This window comes from Trichechus manatus, unplaced genomic scaffold (assembly GCF_000243295.1).
Source record: "Trichechus manatus latirostris isolate Lorelei unplaced genomic scaffold, TriManLat1.0 scaffold00193, whole genome shotgun sequence".
NCBI classification, from domain to species: domain Eukaryota; kingdom Metazoa; phylum Chordata; class Mammalia; order Sirenia; family Trichechidae; genus Trichechus; species Trichechus manatus.
Window position 1 is genome coordinate 479352 of NW_004444129.1, and position 27619 is coordinate 506970.

Consider the following 27619-nt stretch of genomic DNA (forward strand, 5'->3'; position numbering starts at 1 on the left):
GTGGTGGCTATCTTAGTTTAAGAGAACAGGGAAAGAAAAGCATTTTCTATTTGAAGATATAAAGAATCATAAACAAAATTCTAAACTGCAGTAAAAATGTTGCTTACATACACTGATATATATTGCCCATAAAATTAGTCATGTGCTATTATACAAAATGCTGTGTTCTTTCTGAGAAGATTCTTCAGCAAGCTTGATCAAGAACATTAAATATGAAAATAGAGAAAAAACAGTTAACATTGTTGAAAAGTAATTAAAAATATATTTCACCATATGTTCCTCTACCGTTAGTTCACTTCAGCAAAACAAATTCCTAAAGCATTTATTATTCCCCATTATTTCTTAAAGGACCTAATGTTCACATATGCTACTAATGCCATGCAGATAAAATGAATCAGCTCTGAAATGAACTGCAGGAAATTCATTTGTCTGAAATCAACAGATTATGTAATAAGTGAGTGTAGACGTCCTTTCCCCCTTTATTAAAAAAAGGAAAAAATACTTTGGAAAGAATCATCTCCATACACGGATCACTCAGCACTATATTGGTTGAAGGTCATTTAGATGTCAGCACAATCTGTGTTATTCCCTTAATGATGCTGAAACATGAGAGTATTCTGTTTAATTAAAGATGGTAAATCAAACACATAGTTTTCACTTAAAATCCGATAGAGTGTCTTAGTTAGCTAATGCGGCTACAACAGAAATACCACAAGTGGATAGCTTTCACAAAGAGAAATTTATTTCTTCACAGTAAAGTAGGCTAAAAGTCCAAATTCAGGGCGTCAGCTCCAGGGGAAGGCTTTCTCTCTCTGTCGGCCTTTTCATCAATGTTCCCCCAGACTAGGAGCTTCTTGGCACAGGGAGCCCGGTCCAAAGGACGCGCTCTGCTCCCAGCACTGCTTTCTTGATATTATGAGGTCCCGCTGTCTCTCTGCTCACTTCTCTCTTTTATATCTCAAGAGATTGCCTCAGGACAAAATCCAGTCTTGTAGATCCAGTCCTGCCTTACTTACACAACTGCCACCCATCCTCCCTCATTAACATCATAGAGGCAGGATTTACAACATATAGGAAAATCACACAGTACCAGGAATCATGGCCCAACCAAACTGATATACACATTTTTGGGGGGACATAATTCAAACCATGACAGAGTGTTTCTAAAGAGATGTTCATTTTAAGAATGTATCCAACACAACTTTTAAATTCTTGAGGAATATTCCAAATAAGATTTTTCTTTAGGTGACAATGAAGCTTCACACTGCCAAATACAGTTTTTGCCAAATAAAACAATAATTGAAACTATGAAGTGAGCAATTACTTCAAAAATAATAATGTAATACAAAACTTCCTGAGTGGAAATAATACCTCCCATATTGTAAGGACTTTTGTTGTTATTGTTAGGTGCCATTGAGTGGGAGACAGCTTGCATCTTGTTTCTGGGGTGGAACTTTAGCTTTCACACTGCTGTCACTTCAGGGGGCTCCTGTTCAACTGGCCTTCTGTGTTCTTAAGATTGTCTTCTAAGATGATAGATCCAAATTCTAATCTTACATGTATTTTAATGGTGTATTGAGCAGTCAAGTCAACAGACATGACGTAGCAGTCATGGAAGAAGACAAATGTTTCTTGTAAAAACATTGGTAGAGTAACCACTTCCCTCACTGAGTACTTACAAGAATTTGGGACTTAAAAAAACAAAAAAGTCACTAGTGAAGCCCTAATACAGATTAATAGTTTTTTGGATATAAAATCTTAAAGTTTGCAACTATGTAGAGTTAGGGGAGAGGTTTTTAAGTAATGCATAAAAAAGACATAAAAATTTTCCCATAACTTTGTGAACATATTTTAACAGAAAAATAAGATAAACATATTCTCAAATGGTATTCTTTTTGGAAGTCATACCATTAACAATAAGCCTTACATAGCTACGCAATTAACAGTGCCACCGTTTACCCAACTGCTCTGATTCACAATCCTTTCAAGACTGATTGGCTCTACCTCCAAAATATATCTGAAATCTGACCCCTTTTCACCACTTCCATCACTAATAACCTTAACCCAAGCCAGCAGTGCCACTCCCCAGACACTGAAGAAGGTCTCTAATTGTTTTTCTTCCTCCACTCATATTTCTCTATAGTCCATTCCCAACACAGCAGCCAGATCATCCATTTAAAACACAAATCAGATTGTGTCATTCCCCCTGGTAAAGCCCCCACATTGGCCTTCCAATACATTTAGAGTAATCTCAAGCTTTTTATGTGGTTCATCAGGGCCTCTATGGTCTGGCTACCAGTTACATCTCCATATCATGAGGGTACTCCTCTCTTCCTTGTTCCCTCTGAATCCACAACACTAGCTTATTTGCTGTGTCTTACATAAGACAAGCATGATGCAGGGCCTTTTCACTTGGCTTGAGATGATCCTCTTGCCCTGAGATTTTATATATAAATCACCCAAGTCTGTGCTCAAATGTCACTTCCTTACAGTATCCTCCTTGATCAACCCATTTAAAATAGATGTTCCACTCTCTTTGTTTTCTTTATTTTTTAGAGATTATATCACATCACATCACATCATATTATTTTATTATACTTATGTTCCATCTTCAACAATTTTATGTAATTTCTAAGAGTGAAGAGAACCTAGTCTCTCTTGTACACTTATCACCTGGAACAATGACTTGTTCATGAGCTTTTTGAATGAATTTAGACCTTTGGATTTTATCTCTGAAGTCTCTGAGGCTCGTTTCATTTTTCTTATCTTTTCCCTCTCTGTTCTTCAGATGGGGTAATTTCTATTGAACTGTCTTCAAGTTCACTGACTCCTCTCTCATTTCCATTCTGCTAATAAGCCTATCCATTCAACAGTAATTTTTTCAGATATTGCATTTTTCAGGTCTAAAATTTCCATTTGGTTCTCTCTTATAGTTTCTATTTCTATGCTGAGAATGCCCATCTTTCTTTTACTTCAAATGTGTTTTCCTTTACCTCATAGAGCATAGTTTAAAATTTTTGTCTGTTAGTTTTAACATCTGAGTCATCTCACAGTTGGCGTCTGTTGATTATCTTTTCCCTTGAGATTTGCTTCCATTTTTCCTGACTCTTTGCATGTCATGTAATTTTGGAACATACCACGGACTTTTGGAATGTTACATTTCATAAATTCTGGGTTCATTATAATACTCTGAAGAATGTTGATGTTTCTGTATTATCAGGCAAGCAACCTAATTGGTTCAAACTTAAGTTGTTTTTCACTTCCTGTGGGCTTTGGTTCAAATATCAGTTCTTTAAGTCTTTGCTATGCTGGTTTGGTTCTGTCTCTCACCAGTGTAGCTCAGGTGTTATGCTAAGACATGTACTGCCTCAGACATAAATCTAGGAGATCCCTATCTCCAACGGTCTTCCCTCCAGCAATCTCCCCACACTCCCTGGTCTGTCAGAGACACATTTCTTGGTTCCCTGGCCAGAAAGATGAGTTTCTCACTGAGTTTTAGTTGCCAGCACCATTACTTGCTATGCAACTATGGCTGCCAACAAGTCAAATCCAGTAGAGAAGAAAAAAAGGGGGGAAATCACCTTCATATGGGACAAGATTTTACTACCCTCCACCTGCTTTTTATTTACTTTTCAGTCCACAGCCAATTATTTAGCTTTTTGTTTTATTTTTATTTTGCCACACTTTTTAGTTGGAGTTAATGGGCAGTGTTATGCATTGAATTGTGCCCCAAAAAAATACATGTTGAAATCCTAATTCCTACGCCTGTAAATATAATCCTATTTGGAAACAGTGTTTTCTCTGTTATGTTAATGAGACCATATTAGAGTAACATGTGTCCTAAACCTAATTACTTCTGAGTTATAAGGAGCAGCATAGACAGAGACAAGCAAGCACAAACAGGGACGTTAGAGGCCACTTGTGGATTGCCAAGGAACTAAGGAACACCAGGGCTAAAGAAAGAGGAAGAGACACAGATCTCCCCCCAGAGCTGACAGAGAGAGCTAGAGCCTTCCTCTATAGCTGGTGCCCTGAATTCGGACTTCTAGCCTCCTGAACTGTGAGAAAGTAAATTTCTGTTCTTTAAAGCCACCCACATGTGGCATTTCTGTTACAGCAGCACTAGGAAACTACAGCAGGAGGGATGGGCTGATCTGGGCCTACACTGCCAAAGCAGAACTAGAATCCCCAAATACTATCTTAAAAGACAATATTTTATACTTATTAATTCTTCTTTCCTTAAAACATTCATATAATCCAATTAGTATCAGACATTATCTCTTTACCTATTATGTCTCTGAAATATAACATTACATAGCTTCAACATTATTTTTCTACTTCCTTTCTAGGCCACATTAAGAGTAGTTATATGTACATTACAGAACTATAAACAATGTATGTAGTGATGGAATTTTGCAGTACACAACAAGGGAGATCAGGAATCCAAGATACTTGTGTATTCAGCCAGTGCATTCCCAGCTGCTTGCCTTTTAGCAAATAGAAAAATAGAAAGGAGCAAGGTCTATGAATGCATTTATTACTTTGGAGTTAAATTTATATGATATATTTCTGTGATTAAATTTACCTTATCACATTTTTTTTTAATACATAAATGACACATACTTGTATTCTCAATGCAGAAAATTGGAACATTAGATAAAATATCCCTCTCTTCCAACCATACCACCTAATACCACTTCTTAGAGGAAATCACTATTCTGAGTTTGTTGCTTACTCTCTCAGACTTCAATGCAAAATGCCATATTAAGGGGTTTAATTCTTGTATTTTTTATATTTATTTTGAATAATTTTATGCAAAGCGAAGAGAAAGCAGCCAGAGGTACCTATTAATTTTTGAAAATACTAGGCATTTTACACATACTGTCTTATTTACAACAGCAAAACATCAAGGTGTAGATTGCTATCACAACTTTAGAGATGTGGAGATTGAGGAGAATATCAAGTAAACTTCTTACGCTCATACAGCTAGTAAGTGACAGAATTGAACTGTTCTCGTTGAACTGCCCCACAATGAATGTGAAGGGGTGTGAGAACAAGCAGCTTATTACTAAGAGTCTATTCCTTCATATTCACTAGAATTTTAGGCATTTGTTTGTTTGTTTTTACTTGTTGGTCAGGCATGTTGTCATTTTCAATAGCTTGAAGACCCATGAAAACCTGTTGCCAGAGAGTCAATTCCGACTCATGGGGCCCCCCATGTGTTAAAGACTAGAACTGCTCCATAGGGTTTTCTTGGCTGTAATCTTTGTGGAAACAGATTGTCAGGCCTTTCTCCTGCAGTACCACTGGATGGGTTTGAACCACCAACCTTTAGGTTAGCAGACAAGCATAAACATTTATGCTACCTAGGGGCCTAGCTTAAAAACAGTGACCCAACAAACTCTCTATATTCCCTGAATAGAATTCCTAACTCAACTATTCTCCAAGCCTGACATGTCAAATGTGGCTAAGAAGGAACCAAACTCCTTTTTTAAAAAATGTCTTTGTTGAGGAAAAGTGATACATTTCCTCTGCATACCTGACCCAAGTGAGGCAGGCAGCCTCAGAGCCCAACCCTCTGGCTTATCCTCCTACACCGAGCAGAATAAGCTACACATTCTTCTGAAATTATCCTTGACAAGATAACCACAGAACAGGCCATAGATGGCCTCAACCTGCCTCTGGGTGAGACTTAACATCTTAATGAAAGAAAATCAACCTCTTCCTTCATCCTGGGGGATCAAACCCTTGCCTAAGGAAAATGCATAGTCATTCCCAAGCTCTGAGCACCTGCATGAAGGTCAATCCTGAATAGTCATGATGAATTTACATTACCTTGTCTGCTCTCTGTAAAAACCCATCTCCCCAAGCTGCCTGACAGCAGTCTTAGAGGCAACAGCCCTGATTGCTCCTTCCCTTGTGCAACGAAATAAAGGCGTCTTTCTGATCTCCCACCTTGGCCTCTTGTTTATCGGCTGTAACAAGTCACGCCAAGCAAAACCTGGAGTTTTCACCCAGCAACACACGCCTGGAATTCTAATGTAATTAAAGAACATAGGACACACCCACTATCTCTTTGTTATTGTTACGTAGTATTATTATATACTGCTTATGTTTTCCTTTATCAGATATTAAAAGAGAATACTACCTTCTCCTTTGGGATTTAGTAGCCAAAAATCACAAGCTTAATTTAATACTTAACTGCACAGTCTATATTAGCCTATATCATTATATTTGTCTTCCATAATTTTTTATGTTGCATTCATTTTCTTATTTTTATTTTAATGATATTATTGTATTTGTATCTTCTATTATAAATATCACCTCAAAGATATTTTTGAATATTTTTGAAAGTTGGATTATAAGTAACAAATACAGTAAATTTCTTAATATGTTATAGTTTCCAAAAGGAAGTCATTAGCAATATTTAATAATCTGCAGAAAATAGAAACTTTATAAGAAAGAATATATAATTAAGAGTAGATTAAATAATCACTGTAATGCCATTTTGGAACAGCATTCCCATGAGTGTCTGCATCTGCCTTAGAATAAGACATATTTTCCAAACATTACCACTTTCTTGCCCTGTGAGGACCGTTTTTCAATTTTCTATGATGAGTGAGTGGTTTAAACCAAAACACAAAGCAATATAGGCAGTGCCAGGCCAAAGAGGAAGATTTTCCATATACTGGTACATAATGTGTGTAAAACGAGCTCATCTTCATGAAATACAATTATCACAAAATTAATAATAGCATAAAGACATTTGGAACTATTTGAATCTCTGGTTGACTTTATATAGTCCAGTACCTCAATCCTTTAGCTTTTACTTAAATATTCAATCAAAAAAAAAAAAAAACTAAAACCAAAAAACTGTACCATAAGAAGGTTTATTTATAAAAATTCATAATATTATGTCATCTAAATAGTTATTCTAGAATAGACTTTTTCCCTATTATTGAGAGCACTTTTAATAGAGTTTCTGTATATCCCTTAAAGGATCATGGCACTGTTTGTCCTTCAGTTTCCCAATAGTAAGAGAACAAGGAAGTAAGGAAAAAGCTGACCTCTGGTTTCTGGTCTTAGTTGCTAAATCCAAAAGTCCTCCTTTTTACTTTAATGCAAGCCACACACAATGCAAAGAAAGCCCTCATTCACTTTCGCCTTTATTCATTGTTCTGTCCTCTAGCATCAGACACTCGCCAGCCATTCACAGTCTCCTTATGTGCAAAGTCCAGATGCTGCTTCTAGTATAAGGAAGAAGAGCACATATGAAAGAGCTTTCAGATGACAGGGCTTTATTTCCTTACACCATCATTTAAAAACCTTTTAAAGAGCAGTCTGGGCCTCTGATGGTAATGCCTTGCCTAGCAATTAGTGGATTAGTGGTGGAGATGCTGGGCTTTAAAAGGCTTTTAAATTATGTTATGAAATGTCTTCCTACAATGGGCTTTCATTTGCCAGGGTAAAGTCCACGTACTCCACCCATTTCTGGGGCACAACTACTAAGCCCTTCTCAGGGAGTCACGAAGATCAATAGCTTGAAATTTGCTGGACCCAAGATTTTCAGTATCACGTGGCTACAAAATGATACCCAATCTCATATGGAAATTGACTTTTTTCTTTTTTCTCTGAGTGGACTAAGGAGCAAACTTCAAAAGTTCCTTAGATTTGATTCATGCTTATCTGAAGTACATCCAAGGACGCCCGAAAGACTTTGAACCACACAAAAACAGAATCTTTTTCTTCAGTAATAGGCCCAGAGAGCTGGAAACCTCAGAACTTGTCCAAATGCATCTCTGGCAGCTGACAGGCTAGAACAGAGACTCACCTCAACACCGAGCTTCTCCAGGACATGAATAGAAAGAGAAGGGTACCTCGCACACACCTCGAAAGGGCAGAAGTAGACTACAAAAGGACTAAGTAGTTCTCTAGCAAAACCAGTTCTTTTTATGGGTTATCAGAGATTCTCAGTTGAACTAGAAGAAGTGCCAACTGCAGTAATAGTGATAAGAAATCAGTTAAACCTCAGGTAACTGGGAAGGGCAACATGAGTGGTTTACAAACTTGAATGGCAGCCCTGAGCATTTCTTATTATCTCTGGTGGAGTTTTCACTTTGCTACTTAGAGCAATAAGTAAGCAACGTTCAGAGTAATTGGAAATGTTAAAAGTAGATTTTCCAAACTGGCTCTGCAGTCTAAATGCAATGCCCTGAATTCTCTTAAGTTTCTTAATGATTGTGAACTTGGGTTGCAAAGCAAAATGCGACATGTACAGGCTGACACTGACTTCTTAGCTGAGCAGCACTGAGAAGAAACGTTAAAAAAACGAGCGGCTCCAGTCTGTCGGGACCAAGGCTTTCTTTCAGGGGAATCAATCACAGGATCCAATGTCTTCATCAGAGAGCAGGCTCTTAAAATCATCCCCAAGTGGTCATCATTTTTCTTCTCTGAGATAGAAGACTTTGCTAGTGCTTCACATAATACAATATAATTTCCCCTACTACTGTCAGGCTCTCAAACTATGGCAACAGTTCCTTCATTTGATTGGCTTATCTCAGGAGGCTTTTTCTAGGCAAAACAGATTTTCTATATCTGCCTGCAAATTACTGATAGAATTCTATTTGCTTTGCTAGAATTATTTTTAGGGCCCAGTGAGCACTCTTCATTAACATTTCAGAAAATGAATTTTTCCTTCTGGGTGACAATGAGTTTTTTTCCCAGATTCATTATTGACTTGTTTGGCTACCTTAGAATTTTCTGGAATGATCTATGTTCTAGTTTTCACTTAGGATTGGAGCAAAATTATTACTATAATTTTGTTTTCTATTAACATAATTTTGATCATGAGCTTTATTGTCCGACTTGGGAAAAAGAAACTTACAGAAAGGAAATATAACAACATTTTTTTAAAACAAGGAATAGCAAATCTTAAAATGTGCATTCTATTCATTTTTCCTTTCCTCATAGCCTTTAATATGTTTGCACTTATAAACACCTACTCTTTCCTCACACTTGTATGAGTAAAATAATAACAATAAAAACTTTATCAATTAAATAAAAAAGTTGGAAACTCAATCATCTTCAGTTATTCCCGGGAGAATTTTGCTTAATTGCTGATCTTCTAGATGGCTTTGATTTCAGAGCATGAAAATGACCTGTCTATTGCTCTTGAAATGGTACAAATCAAAGACAGGAAGGACTCAGCCAGGCCCCAAGAAGACTCAGACATTCAAGACAAAACCTACCAGATTAAACATGTCTGCTAAGAAACAATGACAGCACAGCAACAAGCAATAGTTTTAAATTTCCAAGAACAAAATAATACTTTCTATTTTCTTTCTTTGTTAATGCACATGAAATTTTCTTCAAGGCTAATGTCCATTACTAAAAAACTGTGTCTGTAATTAAAGCTCCTTTACTGAAAAAAAGTATATATATATATGTATGTATATATTATTGAACTCTGGATCAGAGGTCAGTAGTATTTGGTTCTGGGCCTTAGACAAACAAATTTCATATGTGGCCTTAGTCAAGTCACTTGGATTTCTCCTGCTTCAGCTTCTGCATTTGTAAAATTGACATAATACTTTATTCCACCTGGCCCTCAGGCTGGTTAAGAAAATGTATTAAAATTTTTTGGAAAAATATAAAGCATAAAACCTCTATTTGCATATAATTAATATATAAATCTTTAATATATAATGTGCACACATACAGCTGAAAACTGAAAACAACTAATGTTCACAATGTGAAGAATCAACCAAGTATTAAACTTATTCTATCGACACGCTTATTGTTGGGACTAATCAACTGTTATTTTAAGCAAGATATTTTACTTTGATTATACATACAAAGTATATAAAATATTGACTGAATTTGGGTTTCTGTAAACAAGAAACTTCAAAGATTCTTGTAAACATTTAAGAACATTCTTTTTGATTATTTAAGCCCACTAAATCACTAATCAAAGAAAAATCACTTTCTCAAACTGTAAGACTGAAATACACCCACGCCTCACTTATTGACATGGTTAGGTTCCAAAGACCAGGTCTTTACACAAAAATTCTTGTTATGCAAAAATGGAGGATTTTCTTTTTTTTATTATTTCTGCTTTCAGACCATCCATTTGTCTGAGTTTTTTTATTTAGAAAATATGATAATATAAATAATAACGGTTTAGATCTACTAATGTGCTCATCACCGTGAGAAGTCCAGTTATGGATTATTCCTCTGCAGAGAAGGAGGTTTGGAGAAGGCAAAGCTGGATAAAGCTGGGGTATGTGACTGGAGGGCCCATGGCTTACCCACTTCACCTTCCTCCCTATTCTGGGTCAGAGTTTCCCTCTTGGAGCTGCCTCCGGGGCTCCACTCCCACCCCGCAAACCCTGCATTCACAATCCAGATCCCGGAGCCTGTTCTGCCCTCCTGGCCTGGTGAGTCGCCAAGGCTTGGGGCTTCCTGCAAGGGCGCTAGGAGTCTGTCCCTGCACCCGGCCCCACTGAAGCAGAGGCTTCAGGCCCAGTTTGGCTCACTTTGAATGTCATTAAACCCTAACACATATCTTCCAAACACCCTCTCCAATGCCCCTTTATTTCCTCTCTTCCCACCCCACAACAATTTTGAGCTGCAAGGCCTCAGCACACATAGAAGCTGGGAACCCAGAACAGATGCCCACTGGCTCAATGCTGCCTGTGCGTCCACCCAGAAGCCAAGGCCATGGAGAAGGTTGGCTCTGCCCTGCAGCTGGACAGGCGTTCCTGCCAGCAGGAGGGGGTGGAAGGTGTGGGGCAGCTTGGCCCAGCTTCCCAGAGGCCACCCGGAGACACTCCTTGAGGGAAGGGACGCTCCGCAACTGCTGGCACCACGCTCGCCACCTTGTTAATGTGCAAAATAGTTGGATAGTAGATTTTTTACTATTGTAAATGTGAAATGTTGAATAACAAGGTAGTCATACGTGAGGAGTAGGTGTAGAACCATTAATATAATTAAATCCCCAGAATACAATCATTATACTTCCAAGAGCAGAAAACATTCAATGTTGATCTTACCTACTACGGAAGTTTCCCCTTAGCAATTAACCCAACTGTACTATTGAGAACTTGTCCTGCTCCAATACCTTTAATTTCTTTAAACAGACAAACATTTATTATAACATAACTACTATTTTTAAGATAACCCCAGCAGAGTCTTTTATAAATTTTTCACAATGACATGGACTACCATGGGAGCATCATGTATGTTGGGATTAATTTGACAACGTAGAAAGGACCTCCAAATGTGACACTATAATAAAATAAATATCACTTAAAAAAGTAGAAGAGTTTCAGAGGTTCATCCAGCCTCTGTGGTACCAGAAATTCTGGAGTCCATGAGAATTTGAAATTCTGTTCTGCATTTTTCCTATTTGATTAGGGTTCTTCTATAGACTCATCGATCAAAATGTTCAGTAATGGTAGCCAGGCACCATCCAGTTCTTCTGGTCTCATGGCAAAGGAGGCAGCTATTCATGGAGGCAATTAGCCGCACATTTCATGTCCGCTTCCTATTCCTGGCTCTCCTTCTTTCTCTGTTAGGCTCCAGGTGAACAGAGACCAATTGTTGTGCCTTGTTGGATGGCTGCTTCCAAGCTTTTAAGACGCCATGCACTATGCAGATGATCCTTACACCTTAAACCAAAAATATCCACTAAAGTCTTCTTAAAACCGAACAAAAGTTTAGCTGAACTAGTAAAGAATGCCCGTCTTGAGCATTATGCTCTTTTAAGATCTATCTATATGGGGCTTAGTGGTTAAGAGCTCAGCTGCTAACCAAAAGGTCAGCAGTTCGAACTCACCAGCCGCTCCTTAGAAATCCTATGGGGCAGTTCTGCTCTGTCCTATAGGGTCGCTATGAGTTGGAATCGACTCGAAGGCAACGGGTTTGATTTTGGTTTATGGGATCAAATTGAAAGAGTAGCTAGAAAACTTAGAGGGCAGTGAGTTTATGTTAATAGGGGAGGAAAAACTCAGAAAAGGATGGTGAGAATGGTTGTACAACTGGAAGAACGCAATCAATGTCACTGAATTGTACGTGTAGAAACTGTTCAACTGGTGTATGTTTTGCTGTATATAGTCTCAACAATAACAACAAAACAAATAAAATTTTTTAAAAATAGAAGAGTTCCTAATTCACATATCTTTTCTTATGTCTCTCCCAAAATTGTATGGTCTACCTTGAATTTGTCCTACCAGATAAAAAGACAGCCTTTCTTCAGCTCATCTGTTTTGTGGGATGTCACATTGAGATCTCCAAGAACAGTTGTTTCCTGGCAGGTGGTGCTTTAGAAGGTGCTCACTCACCATGGCGGGAGCACAGTCATTAAGCAGGATGACAGCAGAGGTGATGCACAAGGACAGCGTGCCTTAAAAGTCATTCCATTTCCTCAGCGATAGGAGTGTGCAATGAAAATCGGACACAAATAATACAGAGGAGAAAAAAGGAGTCCAGAGCAATAAAAATTTAAACAATTCTGTTCTGGCTTTTGCAATTACTGATTTACCTCCCCACAAATGCATTAAATCAAATGTTTCTGAAATTTGCTCATGATTCAACCTCTACCTGAGATCGAATTTGATTTTGAGAAGCAGAAACTAATACTATCACTTCTTGTGCCTCTCAAACTTAGTACTTATACTATTCGTTAACAATGTCATTTCATACCAATTACTAAGTGCAGTCATTATTATTCTCAAATAAGTAGTTATTTGAATCACTTCACAGACGTCTATGGAGGAAATGCTAGAAGGAAAGCATTACAAAAACATGCTCTGCACTTCATTTACACAAAACAACGTTTTTCATGTAAGTATGAAATATTTTTTACTTCTGAAGTACTTCATGCATGTTTTAATAGTTCTTTTAGGAATCATTCCCACATATTCTCCATAAATCATGCACACTTTCTGTAGCCTGGTTCTTCAGCTGCCAGATCACCAGAATTGGAGGAAGAGTGTTGATTAAATAGCTCTGAGTGAGCAAGCAAAACTACTGCCGCTGCCGCCAGCTATGCCGTCCTGTACGGGGAGACCTCTAACAATAACCCACTTCTCCAAACAAGGATTTAAAAAGTGTTGATTGAGGAATCTTATGATCACCAGGTGGAGCTTTTGCAAGTGTGGTTTCTGAGAGGCAGGTCTTCACTTGGTAGGTACAGTGGGACAGTTGAATGCTTACTCCAGAAAGAACAATATGATACAGAATCTCCTCAGGGCATCATCTCTGATTTGTGGCCACCATAAAAATTTTACTGAGATAATTTGTCATCTGAACTACAATGAGATTAGCCATTGTAAGGCCAGCTAGGGAGTTCTATCAGTGAATAGGTGGTAGCTAACAGAAACAATTGCTATGGAGTCAATTCAGACTCATGGCAACGCATGTGTGTCTGAATGGAATTGTGTTCCATCAGATTTTCAATGACTGAGTTTTCAGAAGTAGATCACCAGGCCTTTCTTACAAGGCGCATCTAGGTAGGCTTGAACCTCCAACCTTTTGTGGTTAGCAGCTGAGTGCATTAGCAAATCCAGCTTGCTGCCTATTTTGTAAATAAAATTTCATTGGAACAGAACCACACTCATTCATTTACATATAGTCTGTGACAGATTTACAGCTACAAAGGCAAGTTGAGTAGTTGGGATAGCTTGCAAAACCTAAAATATTTACTATTTGGTTCTTTACAGAAAAAGTTTGGTTGACTTTCTAGGGAAATCCTCAGATAAAATGCAGTATCAGAGTATGAGAAAGAATAACCAGATATGTTAACAGAGTGGGCAACCATCCAAATGGGAGAGCTTCAGCACCAGCAAATCCTCTCTCTGTCATATTCCTTAATATTAGGAAAAAAGAACAATATTGCCACATGAAATTATTCTGAGCAGGATCTTCCTCAACAATTACGCACTTTAACTGAATTTTCGTATTACATTATTTCATTCCCCAATCATTAATTTAGAAACTACTTTATGTTAACTCTGTAACTACTAGGATGAGAAGACACAGATCGTCTATGACCTCAGGGAATAACGGTGAGACAGATACTTTGGCAAATGATTATAATGCAGTGTCCTAGGTGCTGTAATTGATGATAGGAAAAGAGCTATGTTAGTATGGCAGACAGAGTGATTGATGAAACAGAGAACTATTCTCATGGAATGTACTAAATGGTCTGGGTTTAAAGAATAAATATGTGTTATGCAGGTAGATGCAGTGGTAGGTAATTTTTAGCAGAGGGAATAGCATATGACAAGCACACACTGTGGTTTCAGAAAACAAAATGTTTGGGGAGTGAGAGAACGACAAAATTAATACTGAAAAAGTCCACTGGGATCAAATCATAAAAATCTTACATGATACGCTGAGATTTTTGGATTATATCTTAGGGCAATATTTCTGAAAATATCATTGCTTCATCAAATTTTGTTTTGTGTGAAAGAAAGGAGATGTCATAATTCTATCTATATCACATAAAGATAATTCTAGGGATAATGATAAACCTTTGGATAGTGAAAAGGGAAGGGAAAATGTTGAAAACAAGAAGACCAGCCTGAAAGCCTTTGGAAGAGCTAAAGGAAGTAATAATAAGGCCCTAGGATTAGGGCAGTACCCATCAGGGAACAAGACACAGGTTTGAGAGACATCTCTTAGGCAAAACCAGTAAGTTGTATTAATCCATGGGAGATAGTGAGATAGAATAGGACTCAAATAAAAGATGACTTCAAAAGGAGCAATGGATTACCAAGGATTTATTTTTCCAAATATCTTTGTCTCTAGAAGGAGCACAAAATGCTGAAGGAATGAGACAGCAAATAAATAATTTATCATTAGTGGCAAATAGGAACAAAATCACTGTAATAGAGAGCAACAATGCCACTGGACACAAGAGGAGTGAAATCTGAGGACCCCTCATGGAAACCCAGGGCATTTGCAAGGACTTGGGAAAAAAAAGGAGAGAGATTTAGACAAGAGGGCTGAGAATGCACCGAGGATATCCTTCTAGATTGCCTAACGTTGTATTTCAGCTTAGGTCAAAGGAAGATATTGGGAGAAGTAGAGTAGTAAACAATTCCTAAATTGCGTGCTGTAGCGTTCAGATTACCCAAAAACATTTTTCCAAGTTCAAAAAAATAAAGTGATGAAGACAAACATCAACAACTGGGCCAAACTCAGTAGGTAGGTTTGGATGTCAAACCACTGATGATAGAATAGTTTTTAAATTTTTTACTTCTTAAAAAAGCAACATATTTTCCTGATGACAAAAAGCAATATATAGTCATTTTATAAAATGTGGCCACTACCTAAAACTATGAAAACGTAAATAAAATACAGCACCTAGAAACAACCACTATTAATATTTTGTAACATTCCTTTTTATGCATGGATGTAAACTATTATTATACAAAAAGGACACTCTATCTATGATGTTTTATTTTCCAGGTTTTTTTTTTTTCATTTACTATTTTAATTTCTCACTTTATTATATACAGTGTCCCCAAGTTCTCCAAAGCACCATCCTATTCCTTGACTTTCAAGACAAAATTGGCTCAAACATCGAATTGCAATAGGAACTTCAACAATGCTCCATATATTTTTGAAAACTCTCGGAAGAGTCATCTTTCTCCAGGAAAATCAGTTCCTGCCTCCAGTGAATTCTTGGTATCTTCTCTGCATTTTGCCACCCTCGAGTACATCCTCTTTTTCATACAATATCTCTGTTGATCAGACTCTAATACATTTACTTCACTAAGTTTACTGGCTCAAAGTTGTGTAAATAGCATGCTTTATTGAAGATTAGCACAAAGGAAGATGGCTACTGTTGGGCATTACAATAAAAAATGAAAATTAAATACTAGATATTCCTGTTCTTAAAGTCCCCTCAATCATCAAGGTGTTTTGCTAACCCAAAACCATTTTCTTCCCCAGAGTAATTATGCTGCCAGCCTTTAAATACTATTATTTCTATAAAGACTAATAAATTATATATCCCTTAGAGAAGGGCACTTACAGCATAGCATCAGATAGACCTAAAGAGAAATTTTAAACATAATATAATAAGTTCAGTAATTGAGGTTTTCATGGGTGCTTTGGGAGTACCATAGAGGAACATTTAGCTCAGCCTGATTGAGAAGAAGGTAAACAATTGATCACCCTAGACCTTAGTCTGAAGGTAGGAGCAGGATTCATCCAGAGAAGAAAAGGGGATGCAGGAGGGCCAGCCAGGCAAAGAGAGCAGGAGGAGTAAATGCTCAGGGGCATAAAAGAGCCAGCCTAGTGTTTCCAGGGAACTACAAGAAGTTAAAATATGTTAGCGTGGAGAGGTATGGCAGAGAAGAGAAAGGAGACAAGGTCACAGAAGGTCTACCCTGTCTTTTGAAGGTATTTAAGCCTTATCTTAGGGAGTCCTGGTGGTGCAGTGGTTAAAGCACTTGTCTGCAAACCAGAAAGTCAGTGGTTCAAACCTACCAGCTTCTCCATGGGAGAAAGACATGGCAGTGTGCTTTCTTAAAGATTTACAGCAGTCTACAGGGTCTAATTTGCTGATGTGGCACAACTCAAAATGAGAAGCAACAGCTGAAAACATCCATTAATAATAGGAATGTGGGATGTATGAAGTATGAATCTAGGAAAATTGAAAATGGTCAAAAATGAAACGGAGTGCATAAACATTGATATCCTAGGCATTAGTGAGCTGAAATGGACTGGTATTTGCCATTTTGAATCAGACAATCATATGGTCTACTATGCCAGGAATGACATCCTGAAGAGGAATGGCATCACGTTCATCATCAAAAAGAACATTTCAAGATACATCCTGAAATACAACACTGTCAGTAATAGGATAATATTCATACACCTACAAGGAAAACCAGTTAATACGACTATTATTCAAATCTACACACCAACCACTAAGGCCAAAGATGAAGAAACCGAAGATTTTTACCAACTTCTGCAGTCTGAAATCAATCAAACATGCAATCAAGATATATTAATAATAACTGGTGATGGGAATACAAGTTAGAAACAAAGGATTGGTAATTGGAAAATATGGTTTCAGTGATAGAAACGATGCTGTAGATAACATGATAGAATTTTGCAAGACCAAGGACTTCTTCATTGCAAATACTTTTTTTAACAACATAAATGGCAACTATACACCTCGCCAGACGGAATAGACAGGAATCAAATCGACTACATCTGTGGAAAGAGATGATGGAGAAGCTCAATATCAGCAGTCAGAACAAGGCCAGGGGCCGACTGTGGAACAAACCATTAATTGTTCCTATGCAAGTTCAAGTTGAAACTGAAGAAAATTAGAACAAGTCCAGGAGAGCCAAAGTACAATCTTGAGTACATCCCACCTGAATTTAGAGACCATCTCAAGAATAGATTTGACTCATTGAACACTAATGACCAAACACCGGACAAGTTGTGGAATAACATCAAGGACACCATACATGAAGAAAGCAAGAGGTCATTAAAAAGACAAGAAAGAAAGAAAAGACCAAAATGGATGTCAGAAGAAACTGTGCAAGTTGCTCTTGAATGTCATGTAGCTAAAGCAAAAGGAAGAAATGATGAAGCAAAAGAGCTGAGCAGAAGATTTCAAAGGACAGCTCCAGAAGACAAAGTAAAGTATTATAATGACATGTGCAAAGACCTGGAGATAGAAAACCAAAAGAGAAGAACATCCTCAGCATGTCTCAAGCTGAAAGAACTGGAGAAAAAATGCAAGCCTCAAGTTGCAATATTGAAGGATTCTATGGGCAAAATATTGAAGGATGCAGGAGGCATCAAAAGAAGATGGAAGGAAAACAAGGAGTCACTGTACGAAAAAAGAATTGGTCTACATTCAACCATTTCAGGAGGTAGCATATGATCAAGAACCAATGGTACTGAAGGAAGAAGTCCAAGCTGCACTGAAGGTACTGGTGAAAATTAAAGCTCCAGGAATGAATGGAATACCCACTGAGATGTTTCAGCAAATGGATGCAGCACTGGAAATGCTCACTCGTCTATGCCGAGAAATTTGGAAGAGAGCTACCTGGCCAATCAACAGAAAGAGATCTATATTTGTACCCATTCTAAAGAAAGGTGATCCAACAGAATGCAGAAATTATCAAACAATATCATTAAAATCACACACAAATAAAATTTTGCTGAAGATCATTCAGAAGCAGTTGCAGCAGTACATCAACAGGGAACTGCCAGAAATTCAAGCCAGATTCAGAAGAGGATGTGTAACAAAGGATATCATTGCTCATGTTAGATGGATCTTGGTTGAAAGCAGAGAATACCTGAAAGATGTTTACCTGTGTTTTATTGACTATGCAAAGGCATTCAACTGTGTGGATCATAACAAATTATGGATAACATTGCGAAAAATGGGTATTCCAGAACACTTAATTGTGCTCATGCTAAACCTCTTCATAGACCAAGAGGCAGTCATTCAAACAGACCAAGGGGATACTATATGGTTTAAAGTCAGGAAAGGTGAGCATCAGGATTGTATCCTTTCACCATACTTATTCAATCTGTATGTGGAGCAAATAATCCTAGAAGTTGTACCATATGGAGAAAAACAGGGCATCAGGATTGGAGGAATACTCATTGATAACCTACAATATGCAGATGACACAACCTTGCTTGCTGAAAGTGAAGAGGACTTGAAGCACTTACTGATGAAGATCAAACACTATAGCCTTCAGTATGGATTACACCTCAACATAAAGAAAACAAAAATCCTCACAAGTGGACGAATAAGCAACATCATGATAAATGGAGAAAATACTGAAGTTGTAAAGAATTTCATTTTACTTGTATCCACATTCAACACCCATGGAAGCAGCAGACAAGAAAACAAATGACACATTGCACCGGGCAAATCTGCTGTAAAAGTTCTCTTTAAAGTGTTAAATACCAAAAATGTCACCTTGAAGACTAAGGTGCACCTGACCCAAGCCACGGTGTTCTCAGTCACCTCATATACATGTGAAAGCTGGACAATGAATAAAGAAGACCAAAGAAGAATCAAGGCATTTGAAGTATGGTGTTGGTGAAGAATATTGAGTGTATCATGGACTGCCAGAAGAATGAACAAATCCGTCTTGGAAGAAGTACAGCCAGAATGCTCATTACAAGCCAGGATGGCAAGACTTCGTTTTAAATGGTTCGGACATGTTATCAGGAGGGTCCAGTCCCTGGAGAAGGACATTGTGCTTAGTAAAGTAGACGGTTAGCAAAAAAGAGGAAGACCCGCAGCAGGTTGGATAAGCACAAGTGGCTGCAACAATGGGCTCAAGCATAATAATGATCATGAGGATGGCACAGGATTGCCAGTGTTTCATTCTGTTGTACAGGGGGTTGCTATGAGTCGGTACTGACTCGACAGCACCTAACAACAACAACAACAACCTCAATGGATTGACACAGTGGCTGCAACAATGAGCTTATACATAGCAAGGATTGTGAATATGGCACAGGACCGAGCAGTGTTTCATTCTGTTGTCCATAGGGTCGCTATATGTCTGAAATAACTTGATGGCACCTAACAACAACCATGCTGTAGACAATTGCTTTGCTATGATATGGTGTGACATGGCCCTTAGTTTACATATGCTAGACACCCCAAATGTGTACCCCTGATTACAAAACTGTGATGTAAGTTACGCTGATGCAATGTGAGCTGGACACTCCCCATAAGACTCTTATCATGCAAGACCAGAGGGACAAAACCACATAAACACCCCGAGCTTATACTCTTCCAATGAAAACAAGGCAGAGGCTGAATGACTCTCTGTCATTCCAGGTTCTGACCTTCTCCAAAGACTGAGACTGCTGGAGCCTCTGTCCACTGCTGACCTTAAACTCCAACTACCAGGAACCTCCACAGAGAAGAAGTCTCTGGTGAGACCACTCAGTAAAGGTAAACGCATGAAGGCTGAAGATTTGGACTTTAATTATTGAACTAACTTTCCCCTACCCTGATTCTATAAGTCTAAACAAATGTCTTGGGTTCTTACCTGTGTGCTGTGTCATGATTACCTTGCAAAAAACTAAATGAGTTTATGCTGACAAACCTGAGCATTTCTCTACTTATTTTAAAATAAAACCCCACAAGACACAGTGGCAACATCATGGAGTATGTATTAGAGAGATCTAGAATTGGAGGCTAAAGCTTGAGCTATTTCAATCAAGCGATGATAAGATCCTGAACTGGAGCTTCAATCATGCAAATAGACAGAACAAGTCAAATTTGGAAATATTTAAGGTCATAAAATTGGCAATTCTTGGGGAATGAATGGATATTCAGAAAGAACTCATAAATGACAACTGATGGATTCAGGGAACAATGTTGACAAAATAGTAAATGGATTTTCTTTCTTGGTCAGTGGACTGCAAAACTGACCTGGAAGACACTTTCTTTTTGCTTCCATCTAGGATGCTGAGATCAATTTTAGTTATTTATAATCCCCAGGGGGTATTTTGAAGCACTTTGCAAACAGTTTAAAAGCTATTTTTCACTTAGTGTTTGAATCTAGAAAACTTTAGAAAGTTGATGAGTGGAGTAACCATGGGGACGGTAGACATTTTTCTTGGACTTTCATACTTAATCCTGACTATATGTGTGATAGCAGAAGTCGTTCATGCTGCTGGGCATCCTAAGGGTTACCCAATATAGTTAAATATTTTTATTCTCCCCTAGATTTTATCAACCCTAATGGGACCCGAACTTACATATTCTCTTTCATTCTTCGTTATTCTTTCCAGGAGAAGATATGCCTGAAGCACTTCCTGTGCCCATACAATCTCTTCTTTCAATTTTATATCTTTCTGAGAAAGAACTTCTATAAACCAGGTTACATAAGAAAATCTCAGATGTAAATATCTATAGAAAGGAGATGTACTGCAACTTGAGAAAACAGCCTTTAAAAATGCCCACTGCAGCTTCTTTGCAAGCATGAAGTTGATATCAGATTCCAACGAAGTTACGCAGCAAGAGGATATCAACATACACTTTTCAGAAAAGTTGTTGTTAGGAGCCTTCAGTCAGTTCCAACTCATAGCAAGCCTGTGTATAAGAGAACAAAATGCTGCCCAGTCCTGTACAATCTTCACAATTGTTCCTGTGTTTGAGCCCATTGCTGCAGCCACTCTGTCAATCCATCTCCTTGAAGGTATTCCTCTCTTTCACTGACCCTTTACTTTACTAAGCACAATGTCTTTCTCCAGACACTGGTCCCTCCTGATAACACATCCAAAGTACATGAGACAAAGTCTTGTCATCCTCCCTTCTAAGGAGCATTCTAGTTGTACTTCTTCCAAGACAGACTTGTTCAGTCTTTCAGCAGTCCAAGATATATTCAATATTATTCACAAACACCATAATTCAAAGGCATTGATTTTTCTTTGGTCTTCCTTATTCACTGTTCAGCTTTCGCATGCATATAAGTGATTGAAAACACCATGACTTAGATCACATCCACCTGAGTCCTCAAGGTCACATCTTCAATTTTTAACAATTTAAAGAGATCTTTTGCAGCAGATTTGCCCAATGCAATACATCATTTGATTTCCTGACTGCTGCTTCCATGGGCATTGATTGTGGATCCAAGTAAAATGAAATCCTTGACAACTTCAGTGTTTTCTTTGTTTATCATGATGTTGCTTATTGGCTCACTTGCAAGGATTTTTGTTTTCTTCATGTTGAAATGTAATCCATACTGAAGGCTATAGTGTTTGATCTTCATCAGTAAGTGCCTCAAGTCCTCTTCACTTTCAGCAAGGAAGATTGTATCATCTGCATAGTGTAAGTTGTTAATGAGTCTTCTCCCAGTCCTGATGCTGCATTCTTCTTCGTATGGTCCAGCTTCTCTGATTATTTGCTCAGCATACAGATTGAATAAGTATGGTGAAAGGATACAACCCTAACGCACACCTTTCCTGGTTTTATCCCCTTACTCTGTTCAAACAACAGCCTCTTGGTCTATCTACATGTTCCTCATGAGCATAATTAATTGTTCTGGAATTCCCATTCTTCACAATGTTATCCATAATTGGTAACGATCCACAAAATCAAATGTCTTTGCATAACCAATAAAACACAGGTAAACATCCTTCTGGTATTCTCTGCTTTCAGCCAAGGTCCATCTGACATCAACAATAATATCCCTTGTTCCACATCCTTTTCTGAAGCCAGCTTGAATTTCTGGCAGTTCCCTGTCTACGTAATGCTGCAACCATTTTTAAATTATCTTCTGCGTAATTTTACTTGCATTGATACTATTCATATTGTTTGATAATTTCCACATTCCATTGGATCACCTTTCTTTAGAATGGGCAAAAATATGGGTCTCTTCCAGTCAGTTGGCCAGATAACTGTCTTCCAAATTTCTTGGCATAGATAAGTGAGCGCTTCCAGCAATGCATCCATTTGTTCAAACATCTCAATTGCTATTTTGTCAATTCCTGGAGCCTTGTGTTTTGCCAATGCCTTCAATGCAGCTTGGACTTCTTCCTTCAGTACCATCAGTTCTTAATCATATGCTACCTCCTGAAATGGCTGAATGTTGACCAATTCTTTTTGGCACAGTGACTCTGTGTATTACTTCCATCTTCTCCAGAAAAGAAACTGCCAAAAAAACTAAGCATCACTTGAAGGGGAATGCAGAATCAATAATACTCAAGGAAACATAAATTAAGACAATAGCAAGGTATCACTGGCAAAAGTTGGAAAGCTGGAAAATGTAGCTAGAGAAGGTTCCATGCCCTGCTGAAAATGCAGGCAAGGCAACTATTCTGGAGAGAAAGCTGGTACGTGGTCTAAGTAAAGACTTGCCTATCCTATGACCCAAGAATCATAGGGTATATGCATATCCCAAAATTACACCATAGGCCCATCAGGGGTACGTGCAACTTAGAGCAAACTTAACGTCCAACACTGTAAGTGGATGGGTAAAATGTGGAATGCATTCTGCTGCATTAGAAGCCACAAAACAGATGCACACATGACATTCAAATGAATCTTAAGAACATAATATTTTAATGAAAAATAAGACAATAAAATACATATCACAATAATATTTACATAAAGTCAAAATATACTGCATATAAAACCATATACATTTTGCAAGGACACATCATAAAGACAAACAAATGCATTGAAATAGTTTGCTATGTGGAAGAAGTCATGAAATTTGAATTGAGCCACAGAATAAAGAGGAATAAATTCATCTTATGTGGAAACTGTCATTCTTCTGACCCTCTGCATTTTACTATCTTTGATACCTGACTTTGCTTTGCTTTGCTTTTTCTCTCCTTTATTTTATACCAACAGTTTCTCTAAACTGCGAGATAAAACTTTGAAGGAAATATGCATCCAAAAGTGAGACTAGAAATAAGTTGGTGCTCATGGAATGTAATAACGGCTGTTTATGTTGGAGCAACAATAGAACAGTGTCTGTGAATAATTTTAAAGCTGCAACTTTTTTTTTACCAAGTATAAGGAAGTAGATAATCATTAGTCAATCAATTTTCAGTTCTATATACACTAGTACTACTTCCAAAACTGTTCTGAGATTAATAACAACTTGAGGTGTTTGTTAAACACATATTCCAAACACTTTTCCAGCCTCTCATTATTTTGATTCAAGATATTCAGGATGTGCTCCTGTACTTTGAGTAAAAATCCCAAGCAATTATATGATAAAGCAAATTGGCAAGTACTATTAAATCCCATCCAAAATGTTCTTCCTATTTCAAGTGAAAAGTAGCTACTGGTTAATACTGCTTCACCATAAAAATAATAATAAAAATATTGTTGTCATTAGGTGCCATCCAGTTAGTTCTGACTCATAGCTACCCTATGTACAGCAGAACTAAGCACTTCCCAGTCTTGCATCATCCTCACAATCCTTGCTATGTTTGAGCTCATTGTTGCAGTCACTGTGTCAATCCATCTCGGAGGATCTTCCTCTTTTTCACTGACCCACCACATTACCAAGCATGATGTCCTTCTCCAGGGACTGGTCCCTCCTGATAACATGTCCAGAGTACATAGACAAAGTCTCGCCATCCTTCCTTCTAAGGAACATTCTGTCTGTATGTCTTCAGAAACAGATTTATTTGTTCTTCTGGCAATCCATGGTATATTCAATATTCTTCACCAACACCATAATTCAAAGGCATTAATTCTTTAGTCTTCCTTAGTCATTGTCCAGCTTTCCCATGCATATGAGCAGAGGCAGGCATGGGGGGAGGGCAGAAGAGGGGCACTTGCTCCTGGTCACGAGTCCAAGGAGCACCAGACTAGGCATGGAATGAGATTCCAAGGCACCACAAATATGAAAGGCACCTGAGGCAGCCAGACAAGCTGGTGAAGGCATTTCTGCTGAGGCATCGCCACTATCATCATCTATTCATCTTGAAATTGTGGGGGGTGCGGGGTGGAGCACAAATGAAAGATTGCCCCTGGGTGCTCGTTACCCTCGATACACCTCTGCATCTGAGGCAATTGAAAATACCATGCCTACGAGTTCCGGCAAAATGGTGCTCTAGGCAGAAGCACCGTGCCGTCCCTCCACAGCAAAGATCGGAAAAACTAAGCCAAACAGAGAATACTCAATCCTGAAACCCTAAAACATCAAATGAAGAGATAAACAATTCAGCCAAGCACCAAATGGAGTGAGAAAACTGACAGAGAACAGAGAGCGAGGAGAGATTCATGCAGAGGTCCCCTACCAGCTAACGCAGCAAGGATCTGCCATCTTGGACTCCTATCAGAGACCAGCAAACAGGGGGTACAAGAAAGCAGCCTCACAGAGCGTCCAGCGGGAGACAAAACAACCAGTAATTTGGGATATATGCTTTCCCACCCCCCACCCTTCTTCACCCCGACTCGGCCTCCTCTGCTTCCTGCGGCCACAATCTCTTGACCGGGAAACAGCGGCTGCTTGGATTCCACACACCCAAACAGGCTGGCTCTCTGAGTACCATTCGTTGGCTGCTGGTGTTACTTTTTTCCACTTCTTTTGATTTCTTCCTTGCCTCTCACCACCTCCCCCTCCTTTCGCTCAAATACCTGACTCCTTGCACCATCTTTGCTTCTTCCTGAGGGGCTGCAGAACTCCGGTGATTTGTGATATACACTTTCCCACTCCCTACCCTTCTTCACCCACACTCAGCCTCCTCTACTTCCCGCGGACACAGTCTCTTATCCAAGAAACACCAGCCCGCACTAGCTGGCTCTCTGAGTGCCATTTGTTGGCTGCTAGCGTTGCTTTTTTTCCTGCTTCTTTTGATTTCTTCCTTACTTCTCACCACCCCCCCTCCTTTCGCTAAAATACCTGGCTCTATGCGCCATCTTTGCTTCTTCCTGAGGGGCTGTGGAGCTCCGATCGAGGGTGGAGCTGCTTCCGGGTCTGGGCTGCCGCGCTGGTGGGATCCCAGGGATTTTCTTCGTTTGTTTGCTTTGAATTCTTTGTTTGTTTTCTTTTCCTTCTCTTGAGTTGGGAGCCCTTTCTGCCCAGGCGATCCTGCGTGGCAAGAAGACTTCCCCCTCGGCTTGCACAGACATGCAGAGGGATCCCTGAAGGCATTTCTTTTTTCATTGGTTTTTTTATTTCTGTTTTTTTGGGGGCCTTTTCTTTCTTTTTTTTTTTTAATTTGTTTTGTTTTCTTTTCCCTCTTTTCCCTTTTTGTCTTTCTTCATTGCAGTTTCTCATCTCTCTATATATTCCTTCTTTCTGTTCCCTGAATATCTGGCACTGTATACCTCTATGCCTTCTAGCCAGGCTGTACTGCAACACCTGAGAGCGACTTCCCCAAACCTCATAGCTGCACTGCTGGGATCCTTCGGAACTTTGCGGTTCTTTAACCTTTCTGATTTTTATTTATTCATTCTTTTCTTTTCTTCCTCTTCCCCTTTCCGTTTTTATCCATTTCATAGTCTCTTATCTCTCCACTCCAACGGCAAGCTCTCCTAGCATTCTTTTTTGTTTGTTTGTATGTTTTGTATGTTTTTGTTTGTTTTGTATGTTTTTATGTTCCTCTCTCCACTCTCCCACATCCATCTTAGCTCCAAACATAACAATCTTCCCGCTGCATCCTGCCTACCTACACCATGCGCTTGACATCACACCACCAAGCAGCACAGGCACGGCCTACTGGAACCTGCCCTGCACTGATTACCGACCCGCTCTGGAGGCTGTAGTAAGTGCCAAAAAAACCCATCCCAGTAACTCCTCTTCAGCTAGACCTGCCCTGCCATACCATATCTGAGTGTCTGACCCTGCCAATTGGAGAAGGAGGTGAAAAGTACTGTGCCCACAGACGAGCAAACAACAAAGAACACACAATCGGCCTGCTCAGACATAGTCAAATTTTCTAAAAAAAGGGGGACGAAACAAACAAATCTACAACCAGTAAACGAGAAAAATAAATACTGAATTCCCCGAAGACAGCAGACAATATCAAACATTTACAAAAACAGGACAGGATGGTTCCAGTAAGCACCCAAAATAAAACACCAGATGACTCTCCAGTGGAAGAAAATGCACTGGAACTACCTGATAGGGAATTCAAAGCTCTAATACTCAGAATTTTCCAAGAGCTGAGGCAAAAAGCTGAAAACATGAGGAAAAAATAGACAAATTAGTGGAAAATACAGACAAAAATTGGAAGAATTCAGGAACATAATGCAGAAGAAAATGCCAAAATAAATTCACAACTAGAAATTATACAAAGATGACAATTAGAAATCCAAAAGATAAACAACAAGATTTCAGAAATGGACGGTGTCATAGAAGTGCTGAGAAGCAGATTTGAAATGGTGGAAGACAGGATCAGTATAATTGAAAACAAACACTTGGATACAATTCTGTTTCAGGAAAACTCAGAAAAAAAGAACAAAGAAAAACAAAGAGACCCTGAGAATTATGTGGGATACAATCAAAAGCAAAAATTTTTGAGTAATTGGAATTCCAGAATAGGGGGAGAAAACAGAAAGCACAGAGAGGATCACTGAATAACTGCTGACAGAAAACTTCCCCAATATCATGAAAGATGAAAAGCTGGCAATCCCAGAAGGTAAACGAACCCCATATAGAAGAGACCCCAAAAGAAAATCATCAAGGTATAACATAATCACACTCACCAAAACCAAAGACAAACAAAGAATCCTGAGAGCAGCTCATAAAAAACAAGAAGTCACATTCAGAGAAGAAACAATAAGATTAAGCTCAGATTATTCGGCAGAAACCATGCAGGCAAGAAGGCAATGGGATGACATATATAAAATCTTGAAAGAAAAAAATTGACAGCCAAGAATAATATATCCTGAAGAACTCTCGTTCAAATTTGATGGTGAAATTAAGTCATTTCCAGATAAACAGAAATTAAGGGAATATGTAAAAGTCAAACCAAACGTACAAGAATTATTAAAGGGAGTTCTTCTATCGGAGACAAACATCTTCAGCTCACAGGCAGAATCTAGGATGCAGGATCATTCCAGCCAGATACCAAAATAGGAAACGAACTCTCGAGGACATCCAAAACCAAAAGAAATACAACAGGGAATCAGAGCAGT